Source organism: Acomys minous (assembly GCF_964271855.1).
Source record: "Acomys minous genome assembly, chromosome: 10".
Lineage (NCBI taxonomy): Eukaryota > Metazoa > Chordata > Mammalia > Rodentia > Muridae > Acomys > Acomys minous.
In genome coordinates, this window is record NC_140491.1 from 13,849,673 (window position 1) to 13,874,556 (window position 24,884).

General features: G+C 34.2%; 1 long non-coding RNA gene across 1 annotated transcript in view; it reads right to left on the bottom strand.

Annotated features, from left to right (window-relative positions):
* Positions 1 to 833: 833 nt before the first annotated feature.
* The window catches only part of LOC311606666, a 58,897-nt gene continuing 34,846 nt past the window's right edge, over positions 834 to 24,884 (bottom strand). Inside the window, exons 4-5 of the long non-coding RNA XR_014782394.1 lie at positions 5,649 to 5,947; positions 834 to 1,008 (exon numbers count right to left, since the gene is read on the bottom strand). This is a non-coding gene — a long non-coding RNA (uncharacterized lncRNA). The remainder of the gene's footprint in view (positions 1,009 to 5,648; positions 5,948 to 24,884) is intronic.

A 24,884-nucleotide genomic window follows, 5' to 3' on the forward strand; every position in this document is an offset into this window, starting at 1 on the left:
TAAACCTTGACGTGATTTATCTTTTCTTGATCTGACAATAAGAAGAGTAATGGAAATGATTCAAAGTGAAATTCTACACATTTTCCCCAAACTAAATGTTTAGGATTTTAGGAATAAAGGAGATTGTAAGGACGTTGGGCTTATGTTAGTCATTGTTATGTAATATATATTGGATCAAACACAATTATGCAAAGAATATAACCCAGTTCTTCTTGGATATTCTAAAATGTTTGGAAAATGTAATGTCTCCAAAAAAATTGAAATACCCTTTAAATGAATTATATGAATCAAAAGAAGATGAAGATAGACCCACATTGTAGACTATTTGCCTAGGAGAATATTGTTGGATGTACATATTGCCCTATCCCATATATTTTCTGGTCAAGTTGTAATTATTATTATGGAGTAGATATTCAAGAAATATATAAAAGAAGAACAAAATCTATACATAGAAAGAAAAGAAGTTAAATAATACTTCAGGGAAATTGTAAATCACAACTTTCGAGAAAGAAATAAACATCAAGAAATTGATCTAAACCAGCCATGGTGGCACATGCCTTTGATCCCAGCACTTAGGAGGCAGAGGCATGTGGATCGCTGTGAGTTCAAAGCCAGCCTGGTCTACAAAGTGAGTCCAGGAAAGCCAAGGCTACACAGAGAAACCCTGTCTCAAAAACAAAAACAAAAACAAAAACAAAAACAAAAAACCCAAAACAAACAAAAGTCACACACACACACACACACACACACACACACACACACACACACACACTCACAAAGAAATTGATCTAATAGAAAAGTTTTTTCCAATAAAAATCCAATTTATTGTTCTGATAAATTTGGATTATGGCAAAGCATGTGGTTGACACATGATTTCATTTATTGATATAAACTGAGTTACAACTGAGGAAGAAAAACTTTTTCTTGAATTTTCTACTGTAATGCTGATAGAACATTGCATTATTAATCCATCCAGGTATCCAACCATTTATCTGTCCTTCATGTCACCTGAAATATCAATATCATTATAAAGTTTTACTAATACAGATTCAGCACTAAGTCACTCAAGGAAAGTCACAACCACATCCTAAAAATTATTTAAAAATTAATATATAAAAATTCCAAGCTAACATTTATGCAATGTTTGCTTTGCATGATTTTATAATTATTGTAGATGTCGATAGAAGTGTTCATTTGAAGCTTTTGTTTCATAAAAATTGTGGTAGTCATTAGCTGTTATTAATGAGTGAGAAAGCTACTATACAGAGTGGGGGGGTTGTTTGATACTGTTGAAAATACACTATAACTTTAGAATGTCGATCAATGCTTCTTCTGGCTATTTTTCTATGTTACTTAATAAAATACTTCAATCTACGGTTCCTGAATATAATGTCTGTTGTTTTATATTAATATATTTTAAAATATATATCTGAGTTAAGCAAACTCATGTAAAAGTATTCTTACTGAACATTTGATAAATTTAAAAACATCCACTGAATTTTATTTTGTTTTAAAAGAAAATATGAATAACATCATCTTATTTAAAATTATAGTATTTCTAATAAATCAGTGTTCTTTAAAGAAAATATAATTCATTCAGCAAAAATATATACAACTTTTAATCACTTACAATTTATGTCACAAATTTTATCTTGTTCAAAATATTGGAGAAAATCTTTTTAAAACTTATTTGAATCATTTTGAACAGTAGAGAGGAGACTAACCACAAAGAATTATCAACTTAAATTTTGTAAATTTCCATGAATACAAATGTATGCTATGTGTGTGTATTCAATACCTTTGGTAATGTAGTGTCTCAGCCAATTCTGAAAAAACATTAAGGTTTGGGTTTAAGTGAAGACTTTCCAAATAATTAGAACAGATCTGTAAATAAAGTGTATGTGTGTGTGTTCGTGTGTATTACAAAATGAGTGTAATATATGCATATATACTGTGTCAGAGTTTGTCTCATAAATAAATGTTGCGGTACTATGAACGTATGAGTAATGATTTATATTATTCTCAGCAGAATATACATTTATGTAGATATTTAATAGAATAATATTTCATCATCATATGCTAAATATACTAATATTTTACTACTATAACTTTATAATTCCTTTAGAAAATTACGTAAATGTTACTGTTTCTATCAATTTTAATTTCTTATTTCCTCAGATATGTATGTCTTTGGTATTTTGTTAATAAAAGTTGGAATTAAAAACAAATTGTTATTGTTTGTAGATTAAATGTTGAAAAACTCTATATTTTAGACCCTAGTAACAAGTAACAGTCTTTGATTCTGTAAAAAATAATGAGAAAATTTATTTGGATTTACAGAGAGTATTGAATATGCATAATAACTATATAATATTTATGTACAGAAAACTCTGCTGTTAACTGCATTATCCACAATGCTTTCTAGACAGCATTCAGGAGAACTTTTGTTGCTATAGGTTAAGAAGTATCTGACTGCTTATTGGCAGGGATTCAGAAGTCTAGACTTATTGACAATACTTCCAAATGGGCAAGGAATAATTCATATATAATGAAATTTACTACTTCATTAAAATAAATCTTTTATCTTAAAATCAATTTAAAAAATAGCTTGGATTAAGGAGGATTTTTTCTGGGTGTGTGTATGAATGAGGTTATCCTAATAATTTCAGAAGCTATACCCATAAAGTTTTACCAACATGACTGCCTAAATGTTGGCAAAACAGGACAGCAATAGGCAAGTGAAACTGAATGGGAGAAAGGCCATAGGGACTCAGACTTACAAAAAAACAGAGGTAAAAAACCAAGGAATGCTGACAGTATACAAAATACTCTCATGTAACAAGAAAACTTCAAATGGCTCTCCAATACCAAATGGTCACTCTGAGACATACGTACTAATGACATTATACAGACAATGTAATTCATATTTAGGAATATTTATATATACATATATGAATGCAGTAACAACAGATTGAAGACCTTAGAGAGCCTATGACAGAGGCCTACAGAGAGGAAAGAAAGAAATCACTTGAAGAGATTCAGGAAAATGCAGACAATCAGATAAAGGAAATCATGGGGAAAAAAAAAAAACTGGGTCAAGATCCAAAAGCAATTTACAGATTCAATGCAATCCCTATCACCTCTGACCATATCCCCTGGACGGGGAGACCTGATGGCACTCAGAGAAAGGACAGCAGGTTACCAAGAAGAGACTTGATACCCTATGATCATATAGAGGGGGAGGTAATCCCCCTCAGGAACTGTCATAGGGGAGGGGAATAAGGGGAAAATGGGAGGGAGGGAAGAATGGGAGGATACAAGGGATGGGATAACCAATGAGATGTAACAAGAATAAATTAATAAAAATAAAAAAAAATGAAAAAAAAATACCTACAAAATATTTTGAAGATATTGAAAGATCAATTCTCGACTTCATATGAAGAAACATAAAGCCCAGAATAGGAAAAACAATCCTATACAATAAAAGATCCTCCAGAGGAATCTCCATACCCAATCTCAAGCTGTACTATAGCGCAACAGTAATTAAAACAGCATGGTACTGGCACAGCAATAGGCTGGTGGATCAATGGAATTGAATTGAAGACCCAGAGATGAATCTACACACATATGGTCACTTAATTTTTGACAAAGAAGCCAAATCTATTCAATGGAAAAAAAGATAGCATCTTCAACAAATGGTGCTGGTCTAACTGGATGTCTACATGTAAAAAAATGCAATTAGACCCCTATTTGTCACCATGCACAAAATTCAAGTCCAAGTGGATTAAAGATCTCAACATAAAACCAGAGACATTAAATCGGTTAGAAGAAAAAGTGGGGAAGAGCCTGGAACACATTGGCACAGGAGACAACTTCCTGAACAGAACACCAACAGCCCAGGCCTTAAGGTCAGCAAGTAATAAATGGGGCCTCATGAGACTGAGAAGCTTCTGTAAGGCAGGAGACACTGTCTACAGAACAAAGCAACAGTCTACCGACCTGGAATAGATCTTCACCAATCCTTCATCTGACAAAGGTCTAATATCCAAAATATATAAAGAACTCAAGAAATTAAACACCACCAAAACAAATAACCCAACTGAGAAATGGGGCTCAGAATTAAACAGAGAATTCTCAACAGAGGAATATCAAATGGCTGAGAAACACTTAAAGAAATGTTCGGCCTCATTAGTCATCAGAGAAAGACCTGGTGGCACTCAGAGGAAAGATAGCAGGTTACCAAGAAGAGACCTGATACCCTATGAGCATATAAAGGGGGAGGAAGTCCCCCTCAATCACAGTCATAGTGGAGGGGAGTAAGGGGAAAATGGGAGGAAGGGAGGAATGGGAGGATACAAGGGATGGGATAACCATTGAGATGTAATATGAATAAATTAATAAAAAATTTCAAAAAAAAAAAAGAGAAAGAAATGTAAATCAAAATGACACTGAGACTCCATTTTACACCCATCAGAATGGCTAAGATCAAAAACTGAAGATGAAAATGAAAACAATAAAGGTACAAATTGAGGAAAGGCTGGAAATAGGTTATTAATTTGAATGAGAGTGAGGAAATTTATACAGCAAGGATTAGATGGGAAAAAGGGGAAAGAGAGATTATATAATATTATATTGTCAGATATGTTGAAACAAAGGGAACTTTGCAAGTAAATGACAGGAATCAACAATCATTGTTCATTAATAGCTCTCAATATAAATGGTTTCAATTGCCCAATTAAGTGACAGACTAAGAGAAGGGATGTGAAAAGAGGATCCACCCTTCTGCTGAATCACATTAACATACCTTAACATTAAGAGTAAACATCACCTCAGGGTAGAGGATTAGAAGAAGATATTCCAAGCAACTGAGCCTAAGAAAAATGTTCCTGTAACCATTTTAATATCTGACTAATAGTTTTTGAACTAAAATTCATCCAAAGAAAATGAAGTATACTGCATACTAATCAAAGGAAAAATCCACCAAGAGGACTTGATATTTTTTAAGATCTATGTCCCAAATACAGGGACATCCAAGTTTGTAAGCAAAACAAAACAAAAACCCAGTAGCACCCATGTTCATAAAAGAAACACTAATACATCTTAAATCATATATTGATCCCCATCATTACTAGTAATGACTCACCTCTATAATGCAGTCTGGCCAATAGACAGATCATTCAGACGACAAAAACTTACCATAAAAATACTGGAGCTAATGAATGTCATGAACTAAATGGACTTAACAAATATTTACATAACATTTCACACAAACACAAAATGTGCCTTGTTTTCATCACAGCATGGAACTTTTGCCAAAACTGACCACATACTCAGACACAATTCAAGATTTGAACTGCTTTGTAACATAAATGTACAACGGAATGGCCTTATGTTATCTCCATATGCAATGATAGAGAATGAGTACATTAATAAATATGTATTCAATATGCACTACATCAGGCCTCTTTTTGAAAACAAAAACAAGAGCAGTGTCTACCACTACTGTTGCAGACATAAGGGATTGCAAAGAAGACAAGACAATGAAGCAGTAATCTGCCACTTACTAGTCTTGTCACCGTGGACAAGTTACTACTATCAGAATCCAACACTTTGTTTTAGTGTGGTGATAATAATATGGTAGGACCCACCTCATGAGCCTGTTGTGATGATTAAAAGAGTTAATGAGTGCCTGACATATAGTCAGAGCTAACTAAATAATTAGTTGCCAAGTTCTCATCCATATGCACCCTCCTCCTTGAGATCCACAGACAAAGGAGAAAAAAAAACCTAGATTATGGGATGGCTTCCTGTAGAATTGAGACTAGATTTGGGATCCAAATGTAAAACTGAATGAGTTTCTTCTTTTGGTACGTTGCAGGCTGCAATGGTTCCTGACAAAGATGGAGAAGCACGAAAGCTCAGTAGAGAAGCACAGTGAAATGTGAAGCTGTGAAGAAAGCACAAAGTCCCTGCAACACCATTAATGAACACATTTTACCAATGCAGAACAAGACTGAGGGCAAGCTTCTTCCTAAGAAAAAGAATATAACTGTCATGGTGTCTTAAGTCTTACTACCATCTCATCTTCCTGTGAAACAGGAAACCATCCATTTCCTGTTTAGTGAACATTTGCCAGTAGTTTTCTAGGCTTCGTTTCTAGAAAGTGAGGTGGGTCACTTCCCTGTTAACCTCTTCTGAGCAACATGAAAACCAATTTGTGTTGCTCTATGGCATATATTGGGATGATGTGGAAGTAGACTTTGCTCAAGTGTCCATTTTAGGTAGTCATTAAGTTCCAAATTACTTTAATCTAGTGGAAAAGCTAACCGTTAGCTTTCTTATGTGGATCTCATAATCAGTTTTTGCTACACAAAGAAGAAATTATGAGGGTAAAATAACACTAAGGATATCTGAAAAGAAATAAGAATAATGCAAGTAACTATACACATAATGTTTTAAGACGATAAAGATGAGCTATGTTAGATATTGATTTACATCCAGAATTTTAGATGTACCAAGATATGACAGATGTTTTCTTCAAGGTTGCTAAATACAAATAGCAACACTATGAATGTAAAATTGACATAATTCCTGTTTTGTGCTTCTTCCTTCTAGAAGCAGTTTATTGTATACATGTGTAATAATATAAATGTATATAATAAAAAAGAAAACTAAAATCACTCCAAAATTTCATACAATACATGAAGTCAATAGAAGATAGATAGTTTGATAGATGTTAGAGAGATGAATAGAAATATAGGGAGCTGATAGCCAGATAGGTAGATAGATAGATAGACAGACAGATAGATAGATAGATAGATAGATATGAGATTTTCGATGTGCGCTTATGATATTCTTCACACAAAGTTCATATATTAGCTAACAAAAATCCCAACACTAGGCCTGAGAAGACCTCTTTTGAATTGATGTTCAAGATTTCCCAGTAGGCTCCCACAGCAGAGGCTATTGCTGTTTCCCTAGGTGTCCTTCTGAATCATAGAAGGTAAATAACTCTCACTTCATACCCAGTGAGGTCCAATGTAGATCAGACCAGAAATTTTCCTCCCTGACTACTAGACCTCAAGGTATAAGATGGAAAGATTCACTCTTTCAAAGAATAAAGCAAACAACAGTCCTAATCAGCTTAGATACCTATTAAGTACAATTCATTCTTTTTCTGTGATGTGGTGTGATGTGCTGTGTGTGTGCATGTGTGAGTGTCTGTCTATCTGTCATGGTGTCTATGTGTGAATATGTGCCTTTCCAAGTGTTGAGATAGCTGTATTATAGGGTTAATGTGAATTGATATGGACTAAGAAGAGACATTCTCCAGTTATACCAGTTAAATGTCTTTCTGCCTGTAATTGCTCTATCACTATAATTAACACCCTATTGTGACTGTCACTAGCCTACCTTTAGTATGGTGTGCTAGTCATCACAATAACTTTATGATTAAAGATGACTGCGAAGTTATGGATGAACTTGGAAAATGAGACTAAGAAACAAATTATCAGCAAGAGGCACTGAGATGCTGTTTTAATTTTCTTTCCAAATTGCTCATAGTTGTCACAAGGATCTTTGTCTTTTGAAAAGGAAACATCAGCAACAAAAATAGGTAGATGTTGGTGACTTCTGTCTCAACCATTTGCTACATAATAGACTCGTCTTTATGGTATGTTTTCTGTCAGCAGTTTCAAAGAGAGAATTTTCTGACAAACAAAAGCTGGAATCATGGAGTTAAAAATTCAAGACAAACTGAGAAGGTATGCAATAGGATCAAGATTACTATAGTGAAAGGAGTGATTGTATTTGAATCTAAAAGGCTTGAGATAATTAATAACATAGCATGAGGTGACACAAGAGTCTTACAGTGTGTTAAGAGAGATGCTTGTCTACATTGTCAGAACAGCTGTGTTTGCTCACTGAACTCCGTTAGGTTCCAACTAACACTCTGACATTAGAAAGAATTCTTTCTTTCTTCATAATAAAAATTCAAGAGATGACTTCAATCATTTTGGAAAGGAAATCCATGGGTTTCAAAAATAAGAATTAGAGAGAAATCAGTCTCATAGAATCTCATATAGTAACTAGTAACTTAAAATTAATTATAAAAATGTGCTAGATTCAGGGAATCCAAAGGTCTCAGGGAAAAAAGGTGTTGAAATTACATACAAAAGGGACTCTCATGTCTTTCAGTTAATGGGCAATATGAAAACCTATACAATAATTATGGCCTGGCCATCTATGTCAATAATATATGAAAAGTTGGCATGCTTTCATGTGAGAGAAAAAATAGATGTTAGATAATAAATTGAAAATTTGCTTTCTATGCAATATTCCATATGAAAAATGACTATCCACAATGAAAATAAAATGATGCTTTAGTACTGCTAGCTTTAGAAATGGAATATGTTTCCTTACATTGATAAGATAGTAATTAAATAAAAGAGTCTGATTTTTTGTTGTAAGCATAGCCAATATATAACAAGTAAATAAAAAATTTTGTAATCAAGACTCTTTTTGACATATAAAAGCACAGACACAACACTCAAGTTCTTTGAAATTAAATGATGATCCTTTGTTAATAGCAAGGTATGCTCGTGGATCTAAAACCTCCTTCTCAGGGAGATGCATAGAGAATCAAATAAGGATTGGAAGCATGCTGGAGAATAATCTTTACCGAGAACATACGCAATTAGAAATTATTATGTAGGTTTTTATATTCTTTTAAAACAGAGCACTAACATAATTAAGAGCTCAAAAATTAAAATATTTACTTGAGAGTTGTTAATATTGAATACAATTTTACTCTTGAAATCACAATTTGGACCCAATAGTTTCTAGCGTCTTGAAAATAAATATTACGGATGATAGTAAAAGAATAGTTGATGAAGCACTGCCCTCTTTTGGTTGTATAAATTAAGTCTCTATAAAATATAAAGAGGTTAAATATCCACAAAAAATAAAGTACACAGGGAATATATGCTCATAAATGAAAAGTTTATAAAATACAAAGAAATGAGATAATACATAAACATCATGTTTTAATAAATATTAGCACAAGTCTTTGCAACAGAACTCTGAGGTTTTGTACTCTTTCATTAACTTTAAGAATATTGGCATGAATCGACGAGACAAACAGAATATTTGTAGTGTCATACAGGATACCTGTGATCCACCACAGATGTGAATTATGGATGACTGAAAACAAAGCTTTTTGAATACACCCATTAAATCCTGTGATTTGTACATCAATGTAAAAGATATAATGTTGATGCCGCAGTGACTATGCAGCAATTGTCAAAGGATCAAAGATGTAAACTTAATGCCTCTGAATTTATCTAGTGATATTTTTCAAACTGATTACTTATTAAGAAGCCTACTCACTGTTCATGCTATAGATACCCTAGGAAGAGAACATTTCATCACATTCGCCATTCCTCAGTTGAAGGTAAATGTGATATAATTGAACCTCCCTTCATTTACCCCACAGTCTTGTTGTTTTCTGTACTTTAGTTAAGCTTCTGGGAATGAAATGTAGCCAAGAATCTCATTCTTTGTTGTGTTCTATAGAAAACGTGGTAAAAATCAAATCTGTATTTAATAAATCAATATCCTTTTTAATCTGTTTCAATTTCAAAGAAGTCAATCTAAACAGATGCCTCAATCTATTTTAACTGAAGCTACCCTACACAAACTAATTAGCCTTTCAGAATTATTGTAATCAAATACTTTACATTGTGTGGTTAATTGTATATTAAAAGCATATTATTTAACAGTGATATATTGCTAAGCAGTAGCCAAGAACTTCTAGTGTTGAACATCCACTGCGATGCTTCAAAATCTCTGACATTTTTAGAATATTGAGGATTAAAGGATGTAAATTAAATTATTTACATCTCTTCTTTTTTGAGAGAGATGATCTTTCTATGTGATCAAAGCAAATATCAATGTTATGTCATAATTCAAGTGGCATAGAACTCAAAGATATTAGAGCATTGCATATGGTGGGAATGGAAGATGCAAGTGAGGGGATAACAATCACAATCTAATTTTTGGATTATCTTCATGTTCTTATTTTTAAAAAGTTATTTGTCTCATTTGTATTAGAAATTTAAAATATAAAAACTAAGACTTTTCAGAAATTCAATATATTCTACGTTCTACTTGTTAGTAGATTAAAAAAATATTCTAACAACACTCAGGGCAACATAAGGAATAAATGTTAGCAAAGCAGCAAATCAAAAGATGAGAAAACACATACATGCACATGTACACTCATGTGCACTTGCACATGAAACACACACACACACACACACACACACACATTACCAGTACTACAACAATAAGAACAAAATAAAAAGAAACCACACACAGAACTTACTGATATCTCTCAACATTGATGATTTCAATTATGCCCCCAAAAGACACAGATTAACATGATGGATTCTAATACAGGACTGATCCGTAGGCTCTGTTTCTTAACAATTAAACTTTATTATACAACCCAACTAGCTTACACAAGAGGGAAAAAAGGTTAACGGAAAAAAAGAGTGAACCTTCCAGTATCCATTCCGTGGGACGGATCCCTAGGTGTCTCTGGCTTGCATGCTGGTCCAGCCTATTCACGTGCGCTCAAGCCTGGTCTGAACCTACTGCTGCTCTTTCCTCTCCACCTGTCTGTGTCACCTGTGAAGGGCTGTCTCCTTCTCCCATTGAGGGTCATTAGAAAAACAATAGTCTAGGTGGAGTCCCCAGGTCCACTTCCTGAATTCCAGGCCCAGGATGGCTCCACCCAGTCTATCTCAAGGTATCTATGGTATGTCCAAGGGTAAAGCCCGCCAAGATTGCTTTCACCTGTGACAAAGCTTACAGTCCTTCCCACACTGATCCAACTAGGATCAAACTGAAAAGCTTCTGTAAGGCAAAGGACACTCTCAACAGAACAAAATGACAACCTACAGACTGGGAGAATATCTTCAGCAACCCTACATCTGACAAAAGGCTAATATCTAAAATAAAAATAAAAGAACTCAATAAATTAAAAACCACTAAAGCCAATAATCCAATTTTAAAAATAGGGGAACAGAGCTAAACAGAATTCTCAACAGAGCAATATCAAATGACAGAGAAACACCTAAATAAATGTTCAACATCCTTAGTTATCAGGGAAATGCAAACCAAAATGACTCCAAATTTGTACCTACAAGAAAGATTAAGATCAAAAATTTCAAGTGATAGCACATGCTGGTGAGGATGGGGAGAAAGGGGAACCCTCTTCCATTGCTGGTGAGAGTACAAACTTGCAAAACCACTTTGGCAATCAATATGGCCCTTTCTCAGAAAATTGGGAATAGTTCTACCTCAAGACCAACTCCTGGGCATATACCCATTAAGATACTCCACCATGCAACAAGGACATTTGCTCAACTATATTCCTAGCAGCCTTATTTATAATAGCCAGAATCTGGAAACAACATAGACATCCCTCAATTGAAGAATAGATAAGGAAACTACTCAGGTGTTAAAAACAAGGAAATTTTGAAAATCGCAGCCAAATGGATGGAACTAGAAATGATCATCCTCAGTGAGGTAACCCAGACCCAGAAACACACGCATGGTATGTACTTACATATAAATAGATATTAGCCCAATATAGATGTCCTCTGAGAGACTCCATCCACCAGGGGATCAGGACAGATGCTAGATCTGTCTGCTGGACTCTGGGTGGACCACTGAGGGTGGTATGAATGAATCCGGGGATGGAAGGACCCAAAGAATTCAGAAGCCCTGAACATGGAGATCATCAAGGCCAATGGATCTGTACCCAGGGGACTAGAACAACCAAGGACAATGCATTCAGTAACCTAGATGCCTTGTTCAGCCATAGCCAATGGATAGCTCATTCTCCATGGTGTGGGGAGAGCAAGGACTTCCCCTGGCATGAAATCTGGTGTCTCCAATTTGAACACTTCCCCTTGGTGGAGAGGCCCAGCAGGCATGCAGAGGAAGTAGAAGCAGGCTATCAGGTTAAGATATGGTGAGGGAGGAGGTTCCCTTATGTCAGAATTCTGAAGGAGGGGAATAGGGAAAAAGAGGGAAGGAGGGTGGGAATGGAAGATACAAGTGAGGGGATAACAATCATGATCTAATCTGAATCAATTATAACAAATAAAAAAATTCTTATTAGCCAACAAAGACTTATTTTTCTATTTCCTAAATCTTAGTTGAAGTAAAAGTTAACACTACATGATGGAATATAGAACACTGATGCAGGATAAATTCATATTCAAGATGAAGACTAAGCTTTCTGAATTAAACAGAACCAGTAACAGTTACTGACTCTTCATGATATTGTCTCTTTCGTACATGTCACCATATAATTTACTTTCACTTATTACTTTTACAAACCAGGCATTTTTATGTCATGTGTAGATAATTTTAGCTCTGATTTTAGTATACTGGTTCACAATTTCTCTTCATAACTCTAAGAAAGTCATCCTTCAATTTTTTACTTCTTGCTATAAACTGAAGAGATATCCTGGGGTGCCTAATGATCACACTGTATTTACTGTAGAAATCAAGGATGAACTTATATTGCATACATGGGTTTTTGTACAGAAGTATTTTTTTCACTCTAGAAGGTCTCATTTTATTCATTTTTTCTTTTTTCTCTTTTTTTTCCTTTTTTTATTAATTTATTCTTGTTACATTTCAATGGTTATCCCATCCCTTGTATCCTCCCATTCTTCCCTCTTTCCCACTTTCCCCTTATTCCCCTCCCCTATGACTGTTCCTGAGGGGGATTACCTCCCCCTGTATATGCTCATAGGGTATCAAGTCTCTTCTTGGTAACCTGCTGTCCTTACTCTGAGTGCCACCAGGTCACCCCCTCCAGGGGACATGGTCAAAGGTGAGACAGAGGGGAAGACATTCTATTGGGACTCTAGATGAGAGAATCATGGGAGAATGGCAAAGTAGAAGGAACCAGAGGGTCCTAGAAGCCTACAAGTAGAACATTATGATAGGCAGATTTGGGCCCAGGGATCCCACTCAAACTAAGGCACCAGCCAAGGACAATACAGGCCGTAAAACTTTAAACCCCTACCCAGATCTAGCCAATGGTCAGAACATTCTCCACAGTAGAGTGGAGAGTGGGATATGTACAGAAGTATTGGTGAAAAGTAATTACACACAGCAATGATAACTCAAGAAATACACCATATGGGTATCATGTTGCATGCCTGAAATCCTAGACCAGAAGATACAGAAAGAGAATTAAAATATCATGTTTTTTATGAATTATCAACTATCTCTTAAACTTCATTCCCTAGCACTTCTACTTTAATTTAAATGTAATACACTATAATTACTTAAGAAATAGTTTACAAACCTTTCTTTTAAAATCATGTTCTGGTTGCTTAGAATATTAACAAGCTGGAAGAAGTTTTATTTGTATTTGATTATGGTATATAAATAAGAGTTAATTTAGGTAAAACATGGTCATTGTTATATCTAAGCTGAAGGACCTTATGACATTGATTCAACTGTCTTCATTGAGACTGAATAAGTGATTTCATGCAATGACAATGTCTTGAAGCTGCCTCTAAACTGAATATAATGTTGCACACATACAAAATTATCACTAAGATATAGCCCTATCAAATCTACATAATTTCCATTCTAAATATAGAGAAATTGAACAAAGCAAGAGGGACAATAGGATCTCTGATTCAGCTGTTCACTGTGTGCAGTGAACTTGATAATACAATGTGAGAGAGAAATATATCTGTAGACAAGTGAGAAAGCTGATATAAGCATCATATGCAAATTGTCTTACCTAACCTGTGCTCACACATCTAACTGGAAAATAAATGACAATTTACCACTCAGAGAGTTAATGAAATGATGTGTATAGAGAATATCAGATATGTTACATTTAATATTATGCTAGAGTAAAACAGGGGAGCTATTATTTCAAGGGACAAATAACAATATGTTTATTACTAGTTAACACATATAAAGGAAAGAGTTTTCCACAATACACTGTGCACAATAGAAATTATTTATTTACACCACATTTCTCTCTGACTTTAAGTGTTTTCAATTTGATTCAAGTAATTTTAACTCATTACTAACTCTTTTTAAAAGATCTCCAGAATTGATATTTTAATAAAAATCTAATTTCTCCAGGGCTTGCCAATCTCATCATAAAGGAATGTTTCATTTTATCGTAATTTAAAAAGAAACAAGAATCTATTAAAAGAGGCTTTCAATTTTCAAGTAGAGTGAGGTTAGTCTGAGAATGAATGATGTTAGGGGTTGCAGGCATGGTCCAGCTTCTAATTCCTCATACACTCGCTGTTTGGGAGCACAGATCCACATGAGTGCAGGCATGTTAAAATTGTATGGTAACCACACTTTGTTACCATCAAGAGGGTGAAGGAACCTATAGAATCCAATTTTTGTGTGATAAAAAGAGTCCGATGGCATTGCATAGTGTCAAGGTCACTATACCAGTCCTAGTACAGATAAAATTAGAATCTCATTTCATCCACTTCACATGATGTCATTGGAACAGGGAACCTTACTCAGAGCTCATTATGCTAAGCATAAGACATAGGTGAAAGCATGATTTTGATGCAGAGAAAATCTAAAAAGATTGTTTTAAAAGAGAAAAATTAACAGAAATATATTTATTATGTTAAATAACGTACATTGTAACATTTATGCTAAAATTTCTAATTCAAAAATTTCCTTGTTTTGAGGAATGGTTAAATTAGGATATGTCCATCAGTAATAAAATGATATATACCACAGAGGAATACAAACACCATAATATGGGATATTTGAAGGTAGGCTCACTTGCCTTTAAAATGTAACAACGCAGCGCTGTTTATTCTGTTATCAAATGACTAATCCTTTAAAATTTAAGTCTTGTCTATTTGAATAAAGCTTAGAAATTAAGATTGCTCTGTTAATGATATCATGGACAAAAGAAATTACTAAAAGATACCCAGCCTCATAGGCAACAGCTAGACAGCCAAACAAACAAAGCTCCTTGTGGTTTCTCATTCCACTGTCTAAAATGGTCAGTTAGTGACAGTTTTCAGAGCACATAGGGCATAGCAAAACATCCAGTCAATGTCTGTGGCTCCTTAATGCAGCCAAATAATTTATTTCCCACTGAAATAACAATGATGATTTCAGTTAAAAAATTACAAGTAAGCTTAGTAGTTGGGAGGGTTTTTTTGTTTGTTTTGTTTTTGTTTTTGTTTTTTTAGTGTGGATAAGTTTGTCATATATTTTCCTCTGTAAAACTACAAGCGTCTTTGAGAGAGAGAGAGAGAGAGAGAGAGAGAGAGAGAGAGAGAGAGAGAGAGAGAGAGATGTGCTGAGAATGACCATGGTAAATGAATAATCAAAGGTGTACTAAATAATAAAAGTAATAGATAGATTCAAGAAAACTAACTAAATAAAAGGTAACAAAAACATGTGGTAAGCAAAGGTAAAATGAGCCAAACCTACTCACCTTGGGTACTTTTAGATATTATGTAATGTATTCTTTTAAAAAAACACAATGAGAAACCACACACATGTTTAGAGCAAAAATATTCTTAGATAATTTTTTTGTCATGTCTTAGCCATCATGATCATATTTATGGAGTGTGGGGGATACAAACAGCCCCAGAGGGCTAACACATTTCATATATTTTATGCTTATCTGAATTGGTAATATAACTCGTTTCACGTTAAAAACCCAGGGGGTAACAAGGTTGCGGTTTTAGCCAGTGTTCTGGACAGCATGTGGTTTCACAAATAAAATGGTTTTTTTCTAGGGACTGCTGTGCTCAACTGGTGTCTACATTTGCCACATGAATGGAATGCATTTTTGTACCTTGCCAAGGTAAGATGCCATGAAAAAATTGAATATGCCCTCCACCTCTGATGGCTAAATATATTCCCTCTTAATTTAATAATACATAAAAATCACTGTATAGCAATACAAAACAAATGTTTTGTCCTCTCTGGTTTCATGGTACTGATGGCTGGAAGAGAAGGTCTTTGTCAGCAATAACACAGATTTTATTTTCAAAGGCTTGTCTGTTTGTCATATTGTCACCTTTATTCCTTAATTCTAATTATCATATTATATATAGTGTGTTCAGATAGAGACATAATTTAGCACTATTTGGTTATCTTTCATAACACTGTAATGCACTGCAGTCATCCAAAGTAAGATATCCTTATATTGCTTAAAGCCAGATTTGGTTATGTACATTTCTTCCCTCCTTTCTTAAAGGATATAGAATGAAGCACCAGATATCTAAGAAAGTGCTATATAACATATGCTTGTGTGCAAAGTTATTTATAGGACCACATGAATACTCCTGTTTTAAAGTCTGTTATGCCTTAAAAGAACAAAGCACAAAGTCATGAAATCACCCTTATTGATTTCTTCGATCTAACTATTTTACTTTTCCTGAGACTTATCCTGGGTTATTTTGGTCTCTCTAATAGGGAAAATAAATTCATTTTCAAAAGCTTCCTCTGATAATTTTCTTCTGCACTTCTATTTTCCTTCCCCATTTCATTTCTTTTCACTGAGCTAATATTGAACAAAGGCTTTCAGAACTCATCAAGTATCTTGTCTTTTTACCTTCTTTATTTTCATTATCTCTTTCTTTAGTAAGAAAATAGAAATAATAGAATCCTTATGGTTGTTATCATGGTAAAATGATTATAATTTTTAAATGAAAAATGAACATATTTAAATAACCCAACACTAAATTTTAGGCAATATGATGACCTTTCATCAGACCCTAAATTCAATCTCCTGTCCACAATGATAAATACTTGATAATGCAGGTGATAACCATTAATCTCAGTTGAATTGTCACTAAAATATTAGCCAATTGAAAAAATAAATGTAGCTCCTTTAGATACAGTAAAAGAACTAGAATAGAAAAATAACTCCTAGAGGAGAGAAAAAAAATGAAGATAAATCAACAACAAAAGGAATCATCACTAGGGAGAAAACTGAAAGGACAATGCAATCTATCTGATAACCCAATTGAAAGCCCCATAGCCATGTAAATATATACAGCACTATTGGACTTGGGGCTTGTTAATAGTCAATATCTGTAGAAAAATCTATTGTGCCAAATAGATGCAGTACTTATCAATTAAAAAAACCTATGGCTAATGGCTGAAGCAAAAAATAGGGTGGAAATCCGGTAGGCAGAAGAAATTCTGGGATAAAGTTAGGTGTGTGAGTTTCAGAAAGCAAAATGTGAAGAGGATGGGTGTGTGGTACTTGATCTTAGGTAAATGGAAGAAGATAGATTTGAATAAATGGATTATTTTAAGGTTTGAGCCAGTCAGAGATGAGACTACCCATATGGCCTAGGTATTTGTAAATAATAATTGAGTCTCTTGAGTAATTATTTCCAGGGAACTATGGGGGAAGTAAGAAAAACACCATGCCATACCACTAAAAATAATGATAGCAACAATGATAATAATAATAATAATAATAATAATAATAATAATAATAATAACAATAATAATAATAATAATAAATTGATAAACATGAAGATAGAAAAATATGTGGTTGGAAGAATGAGTGTGGTGTGGAAAGAAGGTAGTGGTAGATGGATATAATCATTAAACTTTCAAAGATCAAAAATATTATTAATATAAAGTACAGTATGGGTATAAGAAGATGTGGTCATTTGAATATGAAAATTATAAGAAAGAAAAGCTTTTTATAATGTTACAAGAAAAACATCTGAACTATATGATCTTCTTACGTCTCTTACTCATGGGGCCATTCCTGCATGGAATAAGAGTCCTGTATATGCACCAAAGGAGAATTGGAGGATGCAGAAGAGTTCATCTCTCATAAAGAAACTTCTCAATCTCTATTGATGTTTAATGGCTTCATGAATAATTAATATGTTCCAGCTTAATACTAGATTGTTCATTTCTTAGTAAAGGGCTAAAAACAGTCCCAGAATGAAGTCCATCCTACAGTGTAGGCTAAAATGCTCAAAAGGAACCCCATTCAGAGAAAATTTTCTATTTAACAAGACCCAACACTTTAAATTAAATACATGAAATCTATTTTTGGCATAGTATACACAGTATTCATCATCCATTCAAAAGTATTAAGTATGCTTACAAGCAGGGATGGGATCTGGTAAGAGAGAAATACTGGGTTAATAAGAATATATTCTACTGTTATGTATTGATCATGTTGCTCTATAAAGATTTTAACATGGGAACTATTAATAAATTTAAGACATAAAGATATTTTGGACAAAATGTGGAAGTAAATGGATTGTTAATCCTTCACTTGTATCATTCTGTTCCCTCCCTCCCTCCTTTTTCTGCCCTATTACCCTCCCCTAGATCTCTGACAGAAGTGGGTGTGTTCCCCAACCATATGACCTATCCTACCCCATCTCATTGGATAGCCTGCATACCTGTCCTCTGTGTACCTGCAGGGCTTTCACACCAAGGGGATGTGATCAAATTGGGGGTACCAGAGTTCATGTCAGAGGCAGTCCTTGCTCCACCCATAACTGCAGAGAATGTGCTGTCCACTGGCTATGTCTGAACAGTAGGGTCTAGGTTCACTGCTTCCATTTTTTATCTTAGCCATTCTGAAGTATATAAAATGGAATCTCAGAGCCATTTTGATTTGCATTTCCCTGAAGACTAGGGATGTTGAGTATTTCTTTAAGTGTTTCTTGGCCATTAGATAACCCTTTCTGGAGAATTCTATTTTGTTCTGTACCCCTTTTTAAAATTGGATTTTTGGTTGGGTGGTGTTCAATTTATTGAGTTCTTTATATATTTTGGACCCATCTGGGGATCTAAGCAGAGGCTGAGACTCACAGCCAAACTTCGGGGTGGAGTGCAGGGAGTTTTAATGGAAAAGATTTGGTGGATAGCAGGACCTGAAGAGGACAGGAGCTCCATAAGGAGGCCAATGGAGCCAACAAATCTGGGTGGAGGAGGGGGTGCTGCAGAGACTGATGCACCAACCAAGAACCATGCATGGTGAAGATCTAGACCCTCTGCTCAGATCTAGTAGATAGGCAGCACAGTCTCGTTATTGGTCCTGTAATATGAGGAGTAAGGACTACTCCCGACACGGAATCCGTTTCCTGACATGTTGATTACTTCCCCCTGGCGGGGAGAAAAGGATATGGACAATCCAGATGAAACTTGATAGGCTGAGTTCAGGTGATAGGGGAGGGGGGCTCCTCTTTTCTGAGGACTAGGGGAGGGGAGAGGGGGGAGAGGGAGGGGATGGTAGGACTGGGAGGCTGTGAGGCAGGGGGCTATAATCAAGATAAGATGAAAAGTGAACACATTTATTTAAAAAGACACACTTTTTTGGTAATGAGAAAATATAGTATTTGTGAATGACCCAACTTTTTTTTTCTTTTTTTTCTTTTCTTTTTTGGTTTTCTGAGACAGTGTTTTTCTATGTAGCCTTGGCTGTGGCTGGACTCGCTTTGTAGACCAGGCTGGCCTTGAACTTACAGCGATCAGCCAGCCTCTGCCTCCTGAGTGCTCTGATTAAAGAAGTGCACCACCACACCCGGCCCCACCCAATATTTTTAAAAAGAGTTTATTTGGTTTATGTCAATAAAGAAATTTGGGACAGGAACTTACACAGTTGAGGATTCTGGACGTAGGAGGTGATACAGGAACCATGGAGGAGTGCTGCTTACTGGCTTGCTAAGAATGTGATATTTTTGTAACATGGCATAATCTTTCTGTGAAATAGAACAATGCTTTCCAACTCATTTATGTAACAACATTACACTGTAGTTAAGTTACACTGATGTGTAAACATCAAATGAGAAAATTATATATAGATACATAAACACAGATGTATAGATGCAAAATATTTAACTAACTTATTAGCAAACAATATACCAGACTTAAAGTAAATTAATTGTGGTTCGAAAGTTTGGCTTATCTCAGAGTGTTTTAAAGATTTTAGTTTATGAATATTTTATTTTATCAATTTTATTTTATGAATTTATGAGTTTATTATATGAATAAAGAACTAAATGGCATGTCATGGCAGAAATAAAAAAGGGTGTTTCATATACACTATGAAATTATGTTGATATTAAGGAATATTTTACAACTCTCTTGAATAAAATAGTAAATTTAATTTGGTTGCAATATATAAAAGGATTTTAAAAGATCACCTTGAGTCAGTTATCCCAGACACAGAAAGATACACATTAGACAGTAGCCCAAGAGGGATGTCCTCTGAAAGTCTTCACTTAGCAAGAGATTGGGATAGATGCTGGAACTTCCTAATGGGACTGCAAGTGAGAGAGGTAAGGGAGAATGGGGAAATAGAAGGATCCAGATGGTCCTAGAAACCTACGAGAAGACCATCAGGACTGGCAGATCTGGACCCAGAGGTGTCTGCTCAAACTACTATACCAACCAAGGACAATGCATGCCTTAAACCTAGAACTCCTATTCAGATCTAGCCAACGGACAGCACATTCTCCACAGTTGCGTGGAGAGCAACAGCTGACTCTGACATGAATTCTGGTGCCCCCTATTTGGCTACTTCTTCTTGGTTGGGAAGCCTGGTGGCACTCAGAGGAAGGGTAAGCAGAGACCTGATAGGCTGTGATCAGATGCTGGGGGGAGGAAGTCCCCTGCTGTCACAGGCCTAGGGGAGGGGAGTAGGGTGAAAGAGGGAGGAATGGGGGGAACAAGAAGATACAAGTGAATGAATAACAATATATATATATATAATCTGAATGAATTATTAAACAAAAATATGAATTTATTCAAGATATATGTATCTTTGAAAGAAAATAGGATACAATGTGATACATTTAAAAACAACTTTTTAAGTGAAAAAGTATAAAGCAACAATATGAAGCCATTATTTTTTTCACTTGCATGTTAAAATGAGTTGCTCTGAGGACCATAATTTAGTACAATTATAGATTAAATTACGATAAGGCATGTTTTTACCCCATTGGTATTTTTTGTCATTATTGATACTATCATATTGTCTTAAACTTTGTACTATAAAGATAGAGGTACTACCTGTATTTCAGGTATTTTTCAGATTTTAGTAGAACTTCTGTGTAAGGGTTGCTAGTTTTGGTTGAGAACTACTATTTAGACCGTTTTGCATAACAGCACAAGAAAATAGAAAATACATATTAACGATGCTTAAAGAAACCGTGATGTTTTGTATCAATGAGCCTTCACTGGAGTGAGATTTTGTATTTCAGATACACTCCAATTCCTGTGACTGATGACTCATATTCATATGATGCTTTTGTATGTGGCTGATGTTATTCAATGTGTCCAAGTGCTTAAAGCCTAACCTGAGTTTCTAAGGTCTACCTATTCCTCATGCCATTTAACCATTCTGTTTACACAGCACAGAAATGTGTGTTTTGTTAAGTTATTAATGCAGAACAAAGAGTTTACATTCATTCCACATAACTTGGAAGCCAATCAACATAATTCATAAACAATAGCAAAACAATAGCAATGATGGTCTCTCAAGTGTTTATGAAAAAATATCAAGTGTGCTCTCAGAGGAAAAAGTTGTAGTATTAGGGATATTCTATACCCTTAAATGCCTTTCTTCAGGCAAATCAGCATAGAATACAACAAGTAAGTTGATCAGTCATTACAGTTCTTAGCATTACACTACTAGAATGAAGTAAAAAGACAGTAGATTAATAAAACAACATCAATCCTCCTTTAATACAGTACTAAGTAGCAAATTTAAATTGAAATAAGAATATTTTGTCCAAAAACATTACAATCATATTATTTTAGAAATCATATATATAAAAAGCCATATATATGTTTATATATTTTTAAACCATATAAATATAATCATACAAATGGTTTAGAGACTAACATATTATAACTTATGATAAAATGTTATGTTTATAAATTATAATCTATAAATTCTAAATATTTATAATTGTTATCATAAAATGATTATAATACATAAAAGAACATATATAAGTGTTTTATGGATACAAATAAAATAGTAAGGTGTATATTGAGACTAAAATTATTGTTTTATCTATTATCTTAACTTGTTAAATGGAATACAGATTTTTGTTATAACTTCATAAACATAGCATTAATATTTATTAAATAAAAGTTCAAAAACTGTATTTAAAATTGAGGTAAGAATATACCTCCAATTTCTATTGCTGAAATAGCCTTTAATAATTGAAAGAAAAGAAAAACTACACATTACATAACTATAATGATATTCTGTGGGCTATGAATAGTTTATATTTTTATAAGTGAAAATAAAATATAAGATATGCATGTGCCCAATGAATGAAGCACCATATTTATTGAAAAAAACCCACTGTATTTCTAGACACACATATTACAAAGAATATTGTGCACTCAAAAAAAGAATCAAATTCACATAAGATGCATATACAGTAAATCATCCACTTATTCTGTATGATAATTTTTAACTATCACATAATAATATTATTAAAATATTTTAGTGAATTATAATAAGATGTTGGCTATATTTAAAGACTATATATTTTATAGTTTACCTATATGTGTCCTCTTTCAGAAAAAAAGTGGACACATTTCTATATCTTTACCTCCCATTTCCTTTCAAAGTTCATACTTTTATAAAGATCTCTCAATCTGGAGCTATTTCTTTAGAAACTTATTGAAAAAGCATTAGAAAATCGCTTAGAAGCCACCTTCCTCTCATCTTAAGAAATTGATAAAAGGAACTTTTTTCACATGCGCACACACACACACACACAGACACACACTGACACACACACACACAAAGTTGATTGTTCTTAGTTGCACTTTTCTTTAAGGTGATAGAGAATGACCCTTAAAAGTATTTTAAGACTATAAAGATGCAAGAATTCTAACAGAAGAAAAGGACTTTACAATGTGGTAGATTACCATGGTGATTGCCTTTTGAGACACTATCCTGGGAACAATTCTGTAAGCCTTAGTATTCATTTAAAAGCATGTTGAGAACTTTAATAATAATTCTTAATTAAACTTCAAAAATAGTGCGTAAAGGCAAGATATAAATCAAATTGAAATATTGCTTCAGTTAACTAAAATTTTGTTATGCATACATTAAGTCCCATATGCCCACATTTATATATAATTATACATATATATATATATATATATATATATATATATATAATTTAGAGGTGGTCACAAATTCAAAGGTCATAGCAATGAATAAAGAGAGTTGGAAGATAGAGTGTGATTTGTAGAAAAGATGTTAATATAAGACTCATGTATAAAATTGTATTATTTTTAAATTAATATTAAAATAGAGCATATTTTATGTTAAAAATAAAACAAATAAGTAAATTTCTTTCAATTTTAAGAGTTCAATTTTTTGTGCTCACTTCGGTCCACATATACTAAAATTGGAACAATACAGAGAAGATTAGCATGGCCCCTACACAAGGATGACATGCAAATTTGTGAAGCATTCCATATTTTTTACAATTTTCAACTTCATATGGAAAAACAAAAAACTAAGAATAGCTAAAACAATCTTGTACAATGAAAGATCCACCAGAGGAATCTCCATACCCAATCTCAAGCTATACTGTAAAGCAACAGTAATTAAAACAACATGGTACTGGCACAGCAATAGGCTGCTGGATCAGTGGAATCAAACTGAAGATCCAAATATGAATCCACACACATATGGTCACTTAATTTTTGACAAAGAAGCCAAATCTATACAATGGAAAAAAAAATAGCATCTTCAACAAATGGTGTTGATCTAACTGGATGTCTACATGTAAAATAATGCAATTGGACCCATATTTGTCACCATGCACAAAATTCAAGTCTAAGTGGATCAACTATCTAAACATAAAACCAGAGACATTAAATCGGTTAGAAGAAAAAGTGGGGAAGAGCCTGGAACACATTGGCACAGGAGACAACTTCCTGAACAGAACACCAACAGCCCAGGCCTTAAGGTCAACAAGTAATAAATGGGACCTCATGAGGCTGAGAAGCTTCTGTAAGGCAGGAAACACTGTAAACAGAACAAAGCAACAGTCTACAGGCTGGGAAAAGATCTTCATCAACCCTACATCTGACAAAGGTCTAATATCCAAAATATATAAAGAACTCAAGAAATTAAACACCACCAAACCAAATAACCAATTGAGAAATGGGTCTCAGAACTAAACAGAGAATTCTAAACAGAGGAATATCAAATGGCTGAGAAACACTTAAAGAAATGCTTGGCCTCGTTAGTCAACAGGGAAATGCAAGTCAAAACAACTCTGAGATTCCATCTTACACCCATCAGAATGGCTGAGATCAAAAATTCAAGTGACACCACATGCTGGCGAGGATGTGGAGAGAGAGGAACACTCCCTCATTGCTGGTGGGAATGTAAACTAGTGCAGCCACTTTGGAAATCTATCTGGTGCTATATCAGAAAACTGGGAATAAGGCTTCCTCAAGACCCAGCTATTCCACTCCTTGGAATATACCCAGAAGATGCTCCAGTACACAAGAAGATTTGTTCAACCATCTTCATAACAGCCTTATTTATAATAGCCAGGACATGGAAACAGCTAAGTGTCCCTCAGTAGAAGAATGGATAAAGAAACTGTGGTACATTTACACTATGGAATACTACTCAGATATTAAAGCAAGGAATTCCTGAAATTTATGGACAAATGGATTGAACTGAAAATGACCATATTGAGTGAGTTAACCCAGAAGCAGAAAGAGTCAAATGGTATATACTCATTTATATCTGGATACTAGCCCAAGGGGCATGTCCCAGGAAATTCTTCACCTACCAAGAA